This window comes from Nannobrachium achirus (genome assembly GCF_963921795.1).
Source record: "Nannobrachium achirus genome assembly, chromosome: 2".
NCBI lineage: Eukaryota > Metazoa > Chordata > Actinopteri > Myctophiformes > Myctophidae > Nannobrachium > Nannobrachium achirus.
Genome location: NC_137811.1, coordinates 28,560,202 through 28,576,508, shown reverse-complemented (window position 1 = coordinate 28,576,508; position 16,307 = coordinate 28,560,202).

Genomic DNA, 16,307 nt, shown 5'->3' with positions numbered 1-16,307 from the left:
TGCTTCTGCCCCCACACCATCAACAATTCCAGTTAAAGACCAAATTCTGTTGACATTAATGACACTCAGACAGAACTTTATGGTTGCTGATTTAGCAAGGCGTTTCACATGGTCACCTGATCAGGTCTGTGAATCATTGAATTTCTGGATAGATGAAATTGCTGAGCAAACCAAGGAACTTTTTCCTTGGCTGCCTTGTGAAACGATGGAGGCTACTATGCCACAGCTTTGCCAAGATGATTTTCCAAACACAACTTGTATAATTGAGTGCACAGAATGTGTTTTGCAGAAACCAATAAATGGGGATGCAGGGACAGAATCTTACAGTCACTACTATGCCAATAATAATGTGAAATATCTGGTTGCAACTGCTACATCTGGGATGATTTTGTTCATTTCAAAGGCCTATGGTGGGATATGTAGTGATAGATTAATAGCACAGAACTCTGGGTTTCTTGACCATTTGCGAGCTGGAGATGTGGTGATAGGGCACCATGGCTTAAGCATTGGGGACTTGCTTGAGGAGCGGAATGTGCGCTTGGTCTTACCAGCATGTACTCAGAAGCAATGCCATTTGATAAATAATGAGGTCACACAAACACGGCACGTTGCTAATGAACGCATTCCTGTGGAACGAGCAATAAACCGTCTCAAGATGTACAGGATTCTTTCTCAAACTGTGCCTTTACATTTGGTCCCTAAAATCGACAACATACTTAAAGTTTGTGCAGCCCTTGTTAATCTCAGGGGAGAGCCTATGCCTATCAGATTGACCACCAAGAGACTGTGACCACTGGTACAATGAATGCACTGATCATTTAATTTAATGTTTAAAAAATAAATTGTAGAACATTAAATATGAAAGCTTAGCTATGTTTTGAACATGCAATTTACATATACAGTAAGTGTTTTTGTACTGGTATTTTGTGCTTTATTGTAATACAATTGTTTATAGGTATTTGCATTTTATAAAAACACGATATGTACTATATTTATATTATGTCATGCCATCTGCACACGACTACCAGTCACTGTATTTTTGTTTACTTTTTCTAATTTATCTTTCCTTTTGGTCAATTCTCAATAAACCTTGAGACCAAATTGACCCTAAATGTGAGCAATTGAGATCATTGCGTGCTTATTTTGTGATTCTTTATTTTTAACTTGATCTTAAAGGAGTAGTTCACCCCAAAAATGACCTTTTTTCTATTGATTACTCACACCATGGAGACTTGAGTTCAATGATATTTTTTTGTATTTGTCGCATTCCTAAGACAAAAAATGTACTATAGTAAATTTGCCCCCATTGATTCCGGATGGGGACCCAAATGCATTTGGGTCACCATCCGGAATCAATGGGGATACATTTATTGAAATCAAATTATTGTCTTAGGAATGGGACAAAAAACAAAACAATATTATTGAACTCAAGTCTCCATGGCATGAGTAATCAATAGAAAAAAGGTCATTTGGGGGGTGAACTACTCCTTTAAATTTAGTTGTTTTGAGCGGCAGTATTAAAAAGTCTTAAATCTGATTTAAAGGTGCAGAAACCCTGCTTTATCTAGGGCTGTCATGATCATGTCATTTTAGTTGACTTTAATGTAATTGTCAAGCCAATTATTGTGATCAAGTGAATTATTTGGTTAAATAGCTCTATATTCCCATAGCAATCATTACTATAGACCAGGGGTCCCCAAACTTTTTCCAGTGAGGGCCACATAACTTTTCCCTTCTCTGATGGGGGGCCAGGGTCAACAGAAAAAAGGATCGCAGGGGTGCCTATCGCAGGGGTTCAACGCGTCTGGTGACTGTACTCGCCAACAGACTCGCGGCGTTAAAGACATCTTTCTTCTCGGGACACACCTCCTCTACAACAACATTCAAACATTTCTTGACAAACTCTCCCTCAGTGAAAGGTCTACCGCCGCTTGCGATCAGCTAAGCAACACGGAAACTGGCCCGAACTGACGATTGGTTCAGCTGAGTTTGGCGTACAAATGTAGTCTGCTGAACTAACAGTCCACTTTTTAGATTTGAGAGTTTGTCTGCTCGCATTTGGCCTTGCAAGCTATCATACTTGTCTTTGTGACGGGATTCATAATGTCGGCCCAGATTGTATTCTTTGAATACCGCCACCGTGTCTTGACAGATGAGACAAAACAGCCTTTTCTTTGCGTTGAACAAAAAAATTATTGTGTGTCCACTGCGGGTTAAATACCCTGCATTCTGAATCAATTTTTCTCTTAGTCTTACCCAACCTTTTTGCCATTATTCCGTTCTGGGGGGCTCACGTTCACGTTCTATGACTGGGGCAAACAAAGTGAGGTTGTAGTAGCAACATTTTTGTTTTTTTTCGTCATTGTTCAGGGGGCCGGGTCAAATGTGGAGGCTGGCCGTGTCCGGGCCTTAGTTTGGGGACCCCTGCTATAGACTATATTTAACTGTCCACAGCCCACCTCTGAGATGCAGAGTCTTATATGAGCAATAGTGAGGCCCAATTAAGGGTGACAAATGGATAAAGTGCGGTAGGATTATAAAAGTCTAAATATTTTCTGTTAAGTCAAAACTCAGTAGTGGAGCTCATAGACAGAGAGGTAGACGTTTTCTCCGGCTCTGGGGCACGTGCATTGTGAGGTGGGAGGGCAGCTTCCACGTGCGTCACAGAAACGGAAGTTTGGTAGGCCAGCGTGATCTAGGTAGGCCAATCAGAGGCAGGTGAGGGTGGTTCATTTCGTAACGCAGGGTGCGTTTGGATATAGGAACTGAGGGCACTCTGGTCGTTTGTTTATTCAAACGCACCCTGGGTTACAAAAAGACCAGCCGCGTTCATGATTTGAGGCATTTTGTTCAAAACGGACCAATCCTGCCAATCTTAGCCAATCAGGATGGAATATGAGACAGATCCATGTTGGTCACATGACTGAAGACTAGAGATTCTACTGATTGTGTGCTTTTTGGACAAAACACTGTCAAAGATTTGTTTTGCAAAAGTCGTCCTCATGTTGGCGCTAGAAACAGGCCCATGTGAAAAATGTCGGGCTGAGTTTCTGAATTGGCATCCAGGGATTATGTGTACTCCGTTTGGTAGCGACCGGGCCAACGGTGCCAGAGATTAACTGGTGACAGACAGACGGACGGGGATGGACGGACAGGGGGAAAAACATAGTCTGGGCCATGCCTTTCGGCCTGGCGGAGACAATAAGTTCATGAATAATAGCATGGACATTACATGCATGCATGGAACAACCTTGTCTATTAATATGTCACCATCTCTGCATCCAATGCCAGTGATGTGCGTTAGTCCAGTAGGGGGTAGTATATAACTATTCAATGAGCAATGCATGCCACAGTAAACAGTGAGTTTACCTCATTGTGACCTGACATTTGAAGAGGCAATAGTTAATGCCCCCCTCCACACACACCAAGAAAATAAATATATTATATATACCGTAAATACCTTTTCTACTTTACGTACTCCTTAAAGTGAAAGTGTTTCAGTGTCTATGGGTTTTAGAAATATTGAACCAATGAATGAAGTATTAACAACAGTGTAATAACTGCATTGAAACCATTTTTTCCCAGTTCCAGTAACAGTTTTGAACATACAAGGTTTCCACACCGACAGACAACATGTTTTTAGGTTTATAAGGAAATGATGTTAATGTAGAATTCCTTTTTTGAGCTTGAGTGTTGGTGGAAATCTGTGCTTCATCACCCACCCTTGGGCCTTCACAGAGGAGCAGCAAAGATAGAAGAATAATTAGCTTCAAGAAGATTCACCTTCTGTCAAAGGAGCTCTGAAAGCGATTGTGATGGACAAGAACATACTCTGAGACGTAAGCCTAAACCCTTAGCACTACTGGAAAAATCAATGACCATACATGAAGCTAGTTAGCATTTGTTTTTAGGTTTTTTACGGATTATATAGTTTTTTTTTTCTAGATATATATTCATTCACATTTGTTATATTGCTGTTGATGTACTGACACTTAATCTTGTTTATTATTGTGATGTTTATTTGCTTATTGTAAATCGCTTTGGATTAAAAGCGTCTGCTAAATGCCTAAACTGTAAACTGTAAGCCGATGACCTATTTTAGGCACAAAGGCAGGCCTTGTTCATAATATGTGTATCGTTCAAGAACGACATTCATAAAACATTGCCTATATGAATAAGAAAACTAAAAGTTGAGTACTAAAAGCAGTGTATTCATACTCTTGTCATTACACTGAGCTACCATCATTACCATCTGAGACTAAAAAAATACAGCACTAATATAACTTCTAGTGTAAAGTAAGTTGTCACATGTTCATAATGCACTTTCTTCTATGCTGGAATATACACCAAAAATAATATATATGATTCCATGTTTGTCTCTACAGAATTATCACTCATGGATCATAATGATTGTTGGAAGACCAGCTGCCAAAACAGTGGCAAGAAAAAAAATCTACAATTTTATTAAAGTTATTAAACTAATTGTTACACTCTTGTATACATGCAGTGCTGTAACACACGTATACGGTGTCTGCTGTCGGAAATATGAATAGCGTCTACCCTTGTGAACCTTTCAAAGTAGCGTATTTGATAGGCATTATGCACTGGCGTATGCCCTGGCCACACGAATAGCCGCGGATCATAGATTATAGTATGCCCTCAAAAAAAGTCTAGAACACACCACTGCATACATGTATGTTCTGAACAGATGAAGACAGGTACAAAAACTTGTTCAGCAAACTCAGTCATGCATGGAATTTATGACAGCACAACACTGGACTTCCATCCAGAACTTGTGTAGTGTGTACTGGAGGAGAGATGATACAAGACAAATGTCTCATCTACTCTTGCCACACACAAGATAAATGTCTGCTTCAAAATATTGCTCAGATTCCGCAAAGGCCTGATCCTTCAACATTGTAACAAGCTAAACATCTATGCAATCAAATAATACAGTATCTATATTTATAAGAAATGCAGGTGAGATTGAACAATATTTTGTCCAAAATGTATATATTTTTTAGTTCTTCATTTATTACAAACATTTTTTTCTAAACATGGAGAACTGAAACAAAAGTTGTACTGCTATTGTTATTGAAAATGCATAGAATTTTCTATGTTCATCACAATTATTATTTGTGGTGTGAGTGGAAATCAAGAACCCATGTGCCAACACGAGTATACAAAGTGAAATAAGAGTATTCAGATAGTATGCACTGAATTAAATGTTAATTGTTACAGTATGAACATTTATTATAAAATAAGTAGTGTTATTAGAATACAAAATATTCCTCAGGATCCCCTAGTAAAATATATATATATATATATTAAATTAGACAAGAGAATTCTATTAGCAACATAGAACAGTGTCTCTTAAAGCAGGGTCCGGGCCTCCGGGGACCTCCCGGGGTTTCAAGCTTATTGACAGTTAAGAACCAAGTGGACCTTTACAGGTCAGTAACGCATAGTAACACCAACTGTGTAATAAATGGAAGAACCTTGTACAGTACACTGTCAAGAGTTGTGGGGGTCTTAGCTCTAATGAATTCCAAACTGGGGGACCTTGAAATTATAACGTTGGAAAAACAATGCCATGTAACATCATGAGACAATATCAAATGATTAATCTGCCTCTTTGAATCCAACAAGTCCCGGTGGAAGATGGGTAGTAGTTACTGCTGATAGCGGTCAATGCAGCTGGGTAGGACTCTTGTCTCTCTACAAAGACAGCTGTCCTTGTCCTTGAAGTGCCCTGCCCACTCCACCAGCACCACATGATAGGCGAGGAGACCGCTGGATGACTGAAAACAAAAGATGCACAAATAATAAGACAATAATGAAAGAATTAAATACATATCATGCAACAGCAAGCTGGTAATAATATGTCAACAAACTTGAATTGAAACGTTATGGTGAATACACATAAATACTTAATGTTATCTTTCATATGGAGATCCAGGTGATGATACTCAGCAGTCTTTTTTGCCAAATATGGGCTTAATATTGATGATCAAGGGATCTTGTGATTTCCAGAACAGGCTGTCTTGATCATATGGAGTGTGACAGTCAACAATGTGATGTCGCAACAGGTCAGCTATTAATAGACATTTAGGCGTTACTGACTGACTCACTGATGGACAGCATCTGCCAGGTTTCATAGTAGACTGCGACCTACGGTCGCAAAAAAAGTAATCACGTTCATGTGACATAAATGTGTAAGTAAATTAAAACGACAAATGGTAATTAAAATATGACTTACACTTCTATACATTGAACAGAATAGTAGTCTATAACCTTGGATCAAGACTAGTATATCAGATTTTAAAATCTAAAAAGGTCTACTCTAATATTAACTAAATAGGCCTAAATATAGCCTACATCTATGTCATGATAGGTTGGCCTACACACTCACTTTTGGTCCTCTTCTGGTTTGGCTCGCCTTTGCCAGTGTATTAAGAGGGATGGAGACGTGAACGAAAGTTTGAAGCACATAGCAGCCTGCCTGCCCTGCGTTGATGAAAGGGGGAAATCGTCGCAACTGATTTCACACAGCAGTACAGTAGGATCTTCCAACGCAGTCAAGTCAATTAACCACAACAACACAGTCTTTAGCCTACGACACCGGCAGTCTTCCCCCGTGGCCACTGGAACACAACAACCACAGGAGCACCATCATTGGTAATATTGCAGACACTCGCATGCTGCTGCTGGCGGTGGTGGTGGTGGTGGTTGTAGTAGCAGCCGCTTCATCTCCCCCACTGTGTTGTGTCTGCTGCATGTCTCCGCTTCTCTCTCGCTCCATCTCCAGTAGCTCCTCGTCCGTGTACTCTGGCTCATACCGATACCCGGTGCCATCAAATTCAAGGAATGCTCTCAACATTTCCTCGTCTGTACTGTCATCTTCTTCAGAGGAATAGTCGTCTGACTCTGTTTCCGCCATCACTAGTACGCACGGTAAGAAGAAAGAACGAATACTAGGTGTTTGTAACTTGGTGCTACTTGCTAGGCTAGGCTAGTACGACCACGAGTATTCGAGTAACCTGTGTAAACAATCAATAAACCCCGCCACGCCCCCTCTCGACTCTCATGCGACTCAAATCACGCGGGATTAGCTGCATGGAGCTAAAAAAGGAAATACTTGTTTTCATCACATCATCATGACCTGCGTGAAGTTGGCACCCCATATGATGAAAACATACGGTATATAAAAATACATATATTTAGTGCTGAATTTGTGCTGCCGTAAATTTTATAATTTGTGCTGGTATCATTTTTGAGATATTTCAAGTTATAGTTTTGCTGAGCCTTGCACCCCCAATTTTTTGGCTCCATATCAGGAAAAAAGGGTCTCATTCTGTAGTGCTGGATGTGCTCTAATTTGTGCCGTTGAAATCATCAATTGTGTTTTTATATATATTATGTAGAATAACTAAAAAGTGATACCAGCACAAATTATAACATTTACGGCACAATTCAGCACAAATTCAGCACTAAAGAATGACACCATTTTTATATATGTTTTCATCATATGGGGTGCCTGCCAACTTCACAAAGGTCTGTAACCTAACCTTACTGTGTTTTATTTGTCTGTCATTCAATTTTACGAGTTTTTAAAAAAGGTCCCCCAATTGAAACAAGCCCACAAGCTTTCTTGAGATGTTTATCCTTTTAGTTGACCTTGTACCAGTGTCCTGTACTGTCATGAAACTGTACCTTTTCCTACGCAAACTTCTAATAAAGTCTTCAATCAATCATTCAATCATTCACTAGGCCTATAAATGGTGCATTTACATAGCACCTTTATCCAAGGCACTTTACAGAGATTTTGCATTACATTCATCCATTCACTTCACACAGATGGGCGGAGGAAACCATGCAAGGCACCAACCTGCTCATCGGGAGAAATTAGGGGTGTTCAGCATCTTGCTCTAAAGCACCCTTACCACTACAAGGTGGAACCAGAACTTTACAGAACCTGAACCTATTTTTTGTTTGTTCTGGTTTAGTTTCCATAGCACACGGCCCGGTTTCAGACGAGGTTCTGGGTACCTTTTTTCGGTCCAGCTCTTGAGGTAGAACTAAACCTGAGTTCTGGGAAGGGCCACTGCTCTCGATTGGTCGAGCTGAGGTGACGACTTAGAGGGGGCCGCAGGAGAAACTCCCACAAGACAACATTTTTTAAATCCTATTTCCGACTGGCAGAAAAATTATCAAGAAACGTTATCAGAAACGCTATGGACACGACACCAGATGACAGTAACGACAAATTGGTGTACAGGCTCTTATTTGTGTCTGTGGAGAAGAAAATATCTAGAGGGAGCTAGTAAGGTCTGTTCAAAATGAAAAGATTTTATGACGTACCAGGCTTTTTTTTTTTTTGACCTAGTTCCCGGTGGGTCTGGTTATATGTGGAAACTTAAGCAGAACTTCACGGGTTCTTGAAAGTTCTTGGTTCTGCAAAGTTCTGGTTCTAGTTCTGGTTCGACCCTGTAGTGGAGAAGGGTCTTTTAAAGGCACTTCGACAGTTACTCTGGGGGAGCCCGGGATCGAACTGGGAAGCAGCCACTGAGCCACTAGGACTATACTTGTTTGTTTGACTGCACTATCATCAGTGTTGGATTCATTTTTATGTGCATTTTCAGACATTTAACTATAACTGTCAATATGTTGTAATTAAACTTTCTCTTGGTCTGCCCTTTTTTAATTTTACACCAAAGAATAGCAGAGTTACATTAACACTAAGGATTTGCAGGGTAGATTGGCTCTCTGCACAACAGCCATATTGGAAAGAAATTGGGAAAGAAAACTGGGCCTGCCTTGTTCCTTGCTTCCTTTAAGGTTCTGTTCCATTCTGGTCAAACAGATTCAGGGTGATGATATTGTGCATGTTGGTGTTGGCTCACTGGAAACAACCTGCGACACCAATTCAGTCTCAAAGTGTGGTCCAGGTACCCTCATGTTTCCTTGAGGGGGTTCTAATTTTGTTCCCTTATGGGTGTGCCCACTCTGGGTCCATTTGTTGGTTCTGTTTGTCCACTCTCAGAGTTATGGGGGTCCATCCCACCCACAACACAAAATAGCATTATAAAACGAAATACCAGACGCCAGAGGATTAAATGGAACAAAGCCCAAATTAGTTTAATTGGTAAGAGTTGTGAAGTAAGTAAGCAAAACAAATCCAATATGGCTGCTGCTGCTGTGAATGGAGCTACCGGGGGCTCAGGGACGAAAAATGTAATTGTCTTTAAATGGGGGTCCATGCCCTAATGCATATCAAACTGTTGGCTTGAATCCAGCTTAAAGGTGCATGTAACAACAGGCCAGGGGTTTAATGAGCATAGTGCTGAAGAACCCTTTACTAATTTACAGAAATGAGCCACAAAGCAGATTAAATTAAGTATTATCTTTAATGATCCAAGAACATACTACCACAGTTGAGTTCTAGTGTTTACAGAAATGCGTCACAAAGCAGATTAATAATAATAATAATCGTTATTGCCCCCGAAGCGAAATTTGTCTTCACTGTCAATTAAATTAAGTAGTATCTCTAATGAGGCAAGAAAGAACATATAGGCAGAAGAGGAGAAGTGTGTTTGTATTTGTGGCTGTGTGTCAATCATAGTCTCAGGATGTTTTGGTTCAACATTGTCCCATAGCAATGACCTTCACAGCCACCTCGGTCTTCCTGTGACAGAAAAACACATAATGCCTAATGTCATGTATCATCACACAATGTGCTGTCAGGCTTGAATAATAAAAATAATAAACAGTATTATAATATCAGAATTTTAAATAAATCACACGCACGCACGCACGCACGCACGCACGCACGCACGCACACACACACACACACACACACACACACACACACACACACACACACACACACACACACACACACACACACACACACACACACACACACACACACACACACACACACACTTAACAAACTGTTCCCATATTACAGAGATGGTGTGTGTTCACTCTTTTGTTTTCTCTTAGCTGTTTTGTATGTCTATAAGGTGTGTGTGTGTGTGTGTGTGTGTGTGTGTGTGTGTGTGTGTGTGTGTGTGTGTGTGTGTGTGTGTGTGTGTGTGTGTGTGTGTGTGTGTGTGTGTGTGTGTGTGTGTGTGTGTGTGTGCACATTTGTGTGTTTCTAATGTCTTGAGTGTGGGTCAGTCTGTTTTGACATCCTCCACTCTGTGGGTGTTGTGTGTGGATGTCTATCTGTTGCGTGTGGGTGTTGGTGACGGTGTTCGTTGGGTGCGCGCTCTTGTGTGTACGTAGATGTCTCTGGGTTGCCAGCTGTGTTACATTGTTACTTTCTCAGCACTAAGTTCCAACATGGGCCAAATATATTCAAAGAGATTGTATTTGGTGCATTGCTCTCATACTTATAGAATAGAATATCTACAGCAGATAAGAGAACAGCATAAAACTGTAAGGTATACACCAGGTTTCCTCAATTTGGGGGGGGGGGGGGGGGGGGGTTCTGTCTGGCCGCCACCAACACCAGTCAAAACCTTTTTTTTCCCCACAATCTTAATAAGATTACCATACGATAAGCTTACCATAATCACAGTAATCCTTAATCATTTTCAATCATTAAAGGGCTTTTGGAGAGAAATGAGACAGACTCCAGCATAGGCCTACCTTTCAAGCAGACTGGTTAAAGGGGGCCTGTCACCTAAAGGGTTACTGTCACTTTAAGAATCATCTTAAAAAACAAGTTAATATTTTTATGATGTCATTGTGGGGATGCGCAATTATAAGACAATCAAATTAATTGTCTGTATAGCCTGACTGTATGACTACTTACTGTACTGATCAGCTGTTGTTGGGCAGATTACACTGAGACAGTTTCAGACTGTTTCAGGATCCACACGGGAGAGAGACCACATGAACTACTGTATCATACTATTATAATTTCGGGGCTGACAGCGGACCTTTAATTGTTTTCTTAACTTTAAGGAGTGCATTTCTCCTTGGGCACTCAACACAGGATTTAAAGTTATACCATGTAACTTTTTTTATAAAACAAATCCTAAAATTGTCCTAAGGCGCTCTACAGACGGACAGCGGTTGCCGCCGGGGCTCCCGCTTGGATCTGCGAGGAACACGCCGCGGTGATACACAAACACACTCGCTCTTTGAGTAAACGCTGCGCGGTATTTCACAAAGATGAACACAATCCATCTCTCACCGCCCGCGTACGCATGCACAAACGAGCACGCTCGCGGGGATTTTCACGGGACTGCGCCCGCTCGCCTCGCCGCCTCTAAACTTCGCTGCGCGGACGAAATAGCCGCCCGCCTCTCATTGAAAATGAATTACTAGCAGGCGGTGACCGCGTACCGTGTGCAATCCCCTTAACTGTTAAATCGCTAAAGTTTTAGAACACCCACTCTGTTATTTTCAGCTTCTGAAGCCTTCTCTTTATATGTTTTCTATGAGTTGTGAGGGGGGGAGAATTTCCCGGCAAAATGATGTCATCTCCCACATGATACACTACCGGCCAATCACAGCGAGTCTTGCTGTCTCTAGGAAGTAGCTTCCCTCAGCAACTGTGTTTACATTGGTGAAGGAATCTTGCAGGCTACTCCCTCAATCCTGGTCTAAAAATGACGGGAGACGGCTCTACGGATGCGTATCGGCGAGGCGGAGGTGATCGCGGCGGACCCCCGTTCCGGTGGTCCGCGGCGACTCCGGCCGAAAAAAGCAATACCGCTACTGACCACTAGTTGAGCAGCTTCCACAGTACAGCTTTAAGAATCCCAGGGCTAAATTATTAGTGCCACAACCAATAATAATAACGGTATAATAATGTTGGTATAAGAGAAGCAAAAACACTAGTATATCTTTGTCGCTGGCTGGAGTAGCGGGAACGCCGCCGTCGCCTCCCGCAATGTTGTGGCCCTCGGCTTGATACCCTACACATAATTCAGCCCTTGGGGAAACTAATTGGGGAACCCTGGTGTACACCTACAAAATAATTATCCTAATTAGACGTGTATTGTATTCAAAATACGAATATTAAGAATATTGGTTCAGATTATGCTTCAGACAATGCATGTATCTTAACGTTACTTTAGTACTGCCCTTAACAAAAAACTATATGTGTGTCTGTAGCTTGCTTAAGTATTTGGAGGTCTTGTAGCTTGTAGGTCTGCTATTTTCCCTATTTTTGAAAATGTCTGGAAAAAAGCCACAAGCCAGTTTTGGGAAAATTGCTAAATGTAATGCTGGAATGTATAGATATTAAAAATATAATGTACTTTGTAGTTTTTACTGAAAAGCAAGTACTCCTCAAAAGCAAGTACTTTTCAAATGTGTGGGAACCCTGGCTACAATCTATTTGTGTTTGTTTCGCTGGGGGATGTAAACAAGACTGGAACGCATGACGTAACTTCCGTTAAACGCAGGCACTTCCGCCACTTCAGCTAGAACCACCCGGAAGTCTTATCGTGCCCAGGGTGGTAGGTATGTATGTATGTATGTATGTATGTATGTATGTATGTACAGTATGTGTGTTTGGCACCGCTCAATTCACACTGTGTGTACATTTTTGTTTACTTTTCAATTTCAGTTTAGTTTTAATCATTTTTAAAGTAGGGTTTCTAGTTTTTTAAATTTCCACTTTTTTAAAAGCCTCAGTTTGAGTTTAGTTGATATATATATATTTTTTCTTACTGGAATATGGGGTAGTCTGCATGGGGCACGATTAAAAAAACTCAGAGAATTTGCAGAAATAGCCAATCTAAAAGCTCACAATACATGAATACCTAATGTAGGTAGACACCATTGTGTCGAATCTTTTACCCTTCAGTCAGTGTGTTAGCCTGTCAGGCATACTATACCTGATCTCCTGGCACAAAAGGCACTCGTTGGTGTATGTTCTTCCATTAGACGCACACAGCGGCTCGAACAGCTTGGGACAGCCGGCACTTCCATACTTGTCACAGTCGGGCTGGTATGTGTGTGTGTTTGTGTGGGGAGGGGGAAGGAAGAAATGTGAAAATAGACAATATACAGGCTCACAAGTCACAATGCATTGTGAGGTTGTAGATCTGCTACAGTATTTTCATTACTTCTTTAAAGTTAACCAGTAATTTTCCTCTATAACAGCAGCCTGTTTTTTCTTGTGAGTGAGTTACACCTTCAAATGAAACATAACTACTCCTGGGCAACTCAATATGTCCCCATCAAATTGTGTTTCACAGCTTCATGGTTACGTCTCCACTATATGAAGCTTTAAAGAAACGTGGAATTGACTGCAGCTAACGGGTTTAAATAAAGCTAATAACTCTTCCTTTAATTTAATAAGAATCAAACTATGATCAAAATGACTTAATTACTAAATAGAATTGTAGTAACAATAATAGAGATAATAACAGCATGGCAACAAAATGTGTAATTTAATAAAAGTTCATAAAATAATATAAGCAATTTATAACAATATATAGTATTGTAAAACAGTGGTACCTCTCTGCCCATCCGAACACGAAACTCTTCATCTCCAAACTCATCTCCATAATCATCCCCAAAATTATATGACAGGACTATAGAGGGACGAGAGATGAGTCATCAATTAAAAAAAAGGGAAAAAATATATATACATACATACACATACATACATGTATAATAACATTCTCAACTTCCCGTTTGGTAATTTTCCTATTTTTCATGATATAGCCATAACCTGTTGCATACACTGGTGCAGGTTAATGTAACACAACTGTCATGAAAGTGGTCAAAATAGTTTTTCAGACATAGATTAGATTTGTAATGGTACACTTTGCTTAAAACTGAGCAATGTAAGAACAAAGAGCAAAGCTTTAACACCAGAATTGCAGGCTTTGGACAATATACTGTACATGCAGTTCATGAAGTGATGAAGTAATTAGGCTACAGCAATTTACAGTGAAACTTCCAAAGTAATACAGAGGTTAACCTGTGCTGAATATTACAGCTTACACATCTTTGGTATTTATTTCTGACCATGCCGGCAAGCCTAATCATTTCCCATTGCAGAATATTTCTGCCCAGATATTAGTACGGTAGGTTGCTTACCAGACAGAGAGAGTAGTAGAACACCACCCAACACGATGATTAGCTTCATGTCTCCGCTCCGCTCCACTCAAGTGTGTGTATAATCTCTCAGGACAGCAAGTGGGTTCCCAGATCGTGTGATGCAAGGTAACAAGTACCTCGCTTCATGGTTTTCATCATCATATATAGCTCTATAGTTTTCATCCATGGTTTCTGCTATGCCCACCCTCCACATCTGATTGGATACAACAGGTTCTGGTCAACACCCACTTTTCCATTACAGGGGCATTGTCTACTTGATGACAACGCTGAATCCAAATGACACTATTCTTCGCTTTCAATTGATCCAGAGGCATAATTTCAGAAAGAAATAGAGGGTGGCAAAAAAAAAGTGTTTACCACTTAAACCACATTTCCAAAATAGCGGGTGAGGGTGGCCATTGCCATCCCCTGGCTGATGCCCCAAATGACGCCCCTGAATTGATCTAACCGCTGTTATCATATTTCCACGATTCAAGAGATTGTATTGTCACAACTTCAATAAAAAACACGAAACAAAACACAATGGGCGACAGTGGCTCAGGTGTAGAGTTGCTGGCTTAGAACAAGGAGTGTTCCCGAAGGGTTCCCAGTTTGATCCCGGGCTCCCGCAGAGTTAGTGTCGAAGGGTCCTTGAGCAAGACTCTGAACCCCTAGTTGCTGCCGGTGAGCAGGTTGGTGCCTTCCTTGCATGGTTTCCTCTGGCATTGGTGTATGAATGTGTGTGTGAATGGGTGAATGTAAAGCACCTTGGATAATTAAAGGCACTATGTAAATGCAGCCCATTGGCCAGTAACGCCATAAATAACAGTAATCACAGTGACAGTCCTAAAAAACAATGAATATGGTTTAAAAACAAATTAAGACCCAGAGCAAAGCATTACAAGGCAATAATAATGCACTGCCCCACCGATAGGTACAGCAATAAGGTGTTGATAACCTTTCTTATTTATCTGTTTTATAGCCTGGGGGAGAAGCTGCTCATGTCTGTTTTGAGGATCCTGTACCTCTTCCCTCATGGCAACAGTGTGAGCAGGCTGTTATGGGGGTAGGTGGAGTCTTTGATGACGCTCCTGGATTTCCTGAGGCATGATTTTAATGAACTGCCAATTAACTGGTAACGCAAAATGTATGAAGAAAAACATTGTCGACAGAAACTGAACCTGTTGGCAAGTAGTATGCAATATGGTGCAAGAACAACTGAACAACACATTCTCTTGTAATACATTACAGCCATCGTGGAATAATATCTTTAATAATGCTTAACAATTGAAAAATAGTATTCACTGTAAGCCAACAAGCAGTACAAGTAAGACCATGCAGTGTCTCCAGTCACATGTGGACTGACTGTAGAACAATTTACAATTACAACATCACTTGCGTTTAACATGCATGTGACATGGGGGTCAGGGTGTCCATGACTTTTATTTCTGATATGTTTAATCTGAACATCGAAGACTGTAGCTTAACCTTATATGTATGAGTATAGCTCCCTCTCTATTTATAAATAGGTCAAGAAAAACTCTTTTATTGACTACTCCACTAACTGTAGGTGATGTTCTACTACCGGTAACTTCGAAATACTTGCGTGTCTCTGACTCAGTTTGCCTCAACATCCTGGATGATACCAGAATTCCTCGACGTGGTTGTAGTTTGCCCTGTTTGGCTAAAACACCTGTTGAGTTTCAGACAAACATTACATCACACAAGTCAGTGGATAACAGTTTTTGGCCACACTAGCGAAAGTAAAGAGACAAAAGATAGAAACTGAGAGCTGACACATGCACACCTGTAGTAGTTCTTGTTGCGACCGTAGGTCGCAGTTAAGTATGAGAACCGTCACATCTTGTCACTATGAAACTCAGTACGAATCTCAGTAACGCTTGGCAACTATACACCTCAATTTTGTTGACATTGTGACACCAGTAAGACTCCCTGATCGCGACCGCCAGGTCGCATAGACAACATTTAGAAGGCAATGGTAGCCAATCAGGAGGGAATATGGGAAATGGGGCAGATCCATGTTGATGACATGACTTTAGAGATACTGTGTACCGCTTTGCGTGATTTTAGGGCAAGATCTGTATAGGAGCAGTGTCCAAAAATGTGTTATGCAAGAATCAGCCTCATGGTGGCGCTAGAAGAGGGCCATGTGAGACATGAGTGGTGGTGGTTGTGGTTTGGCAGCCAAGGAGTGTGTGTGCAAAGATTGGCAT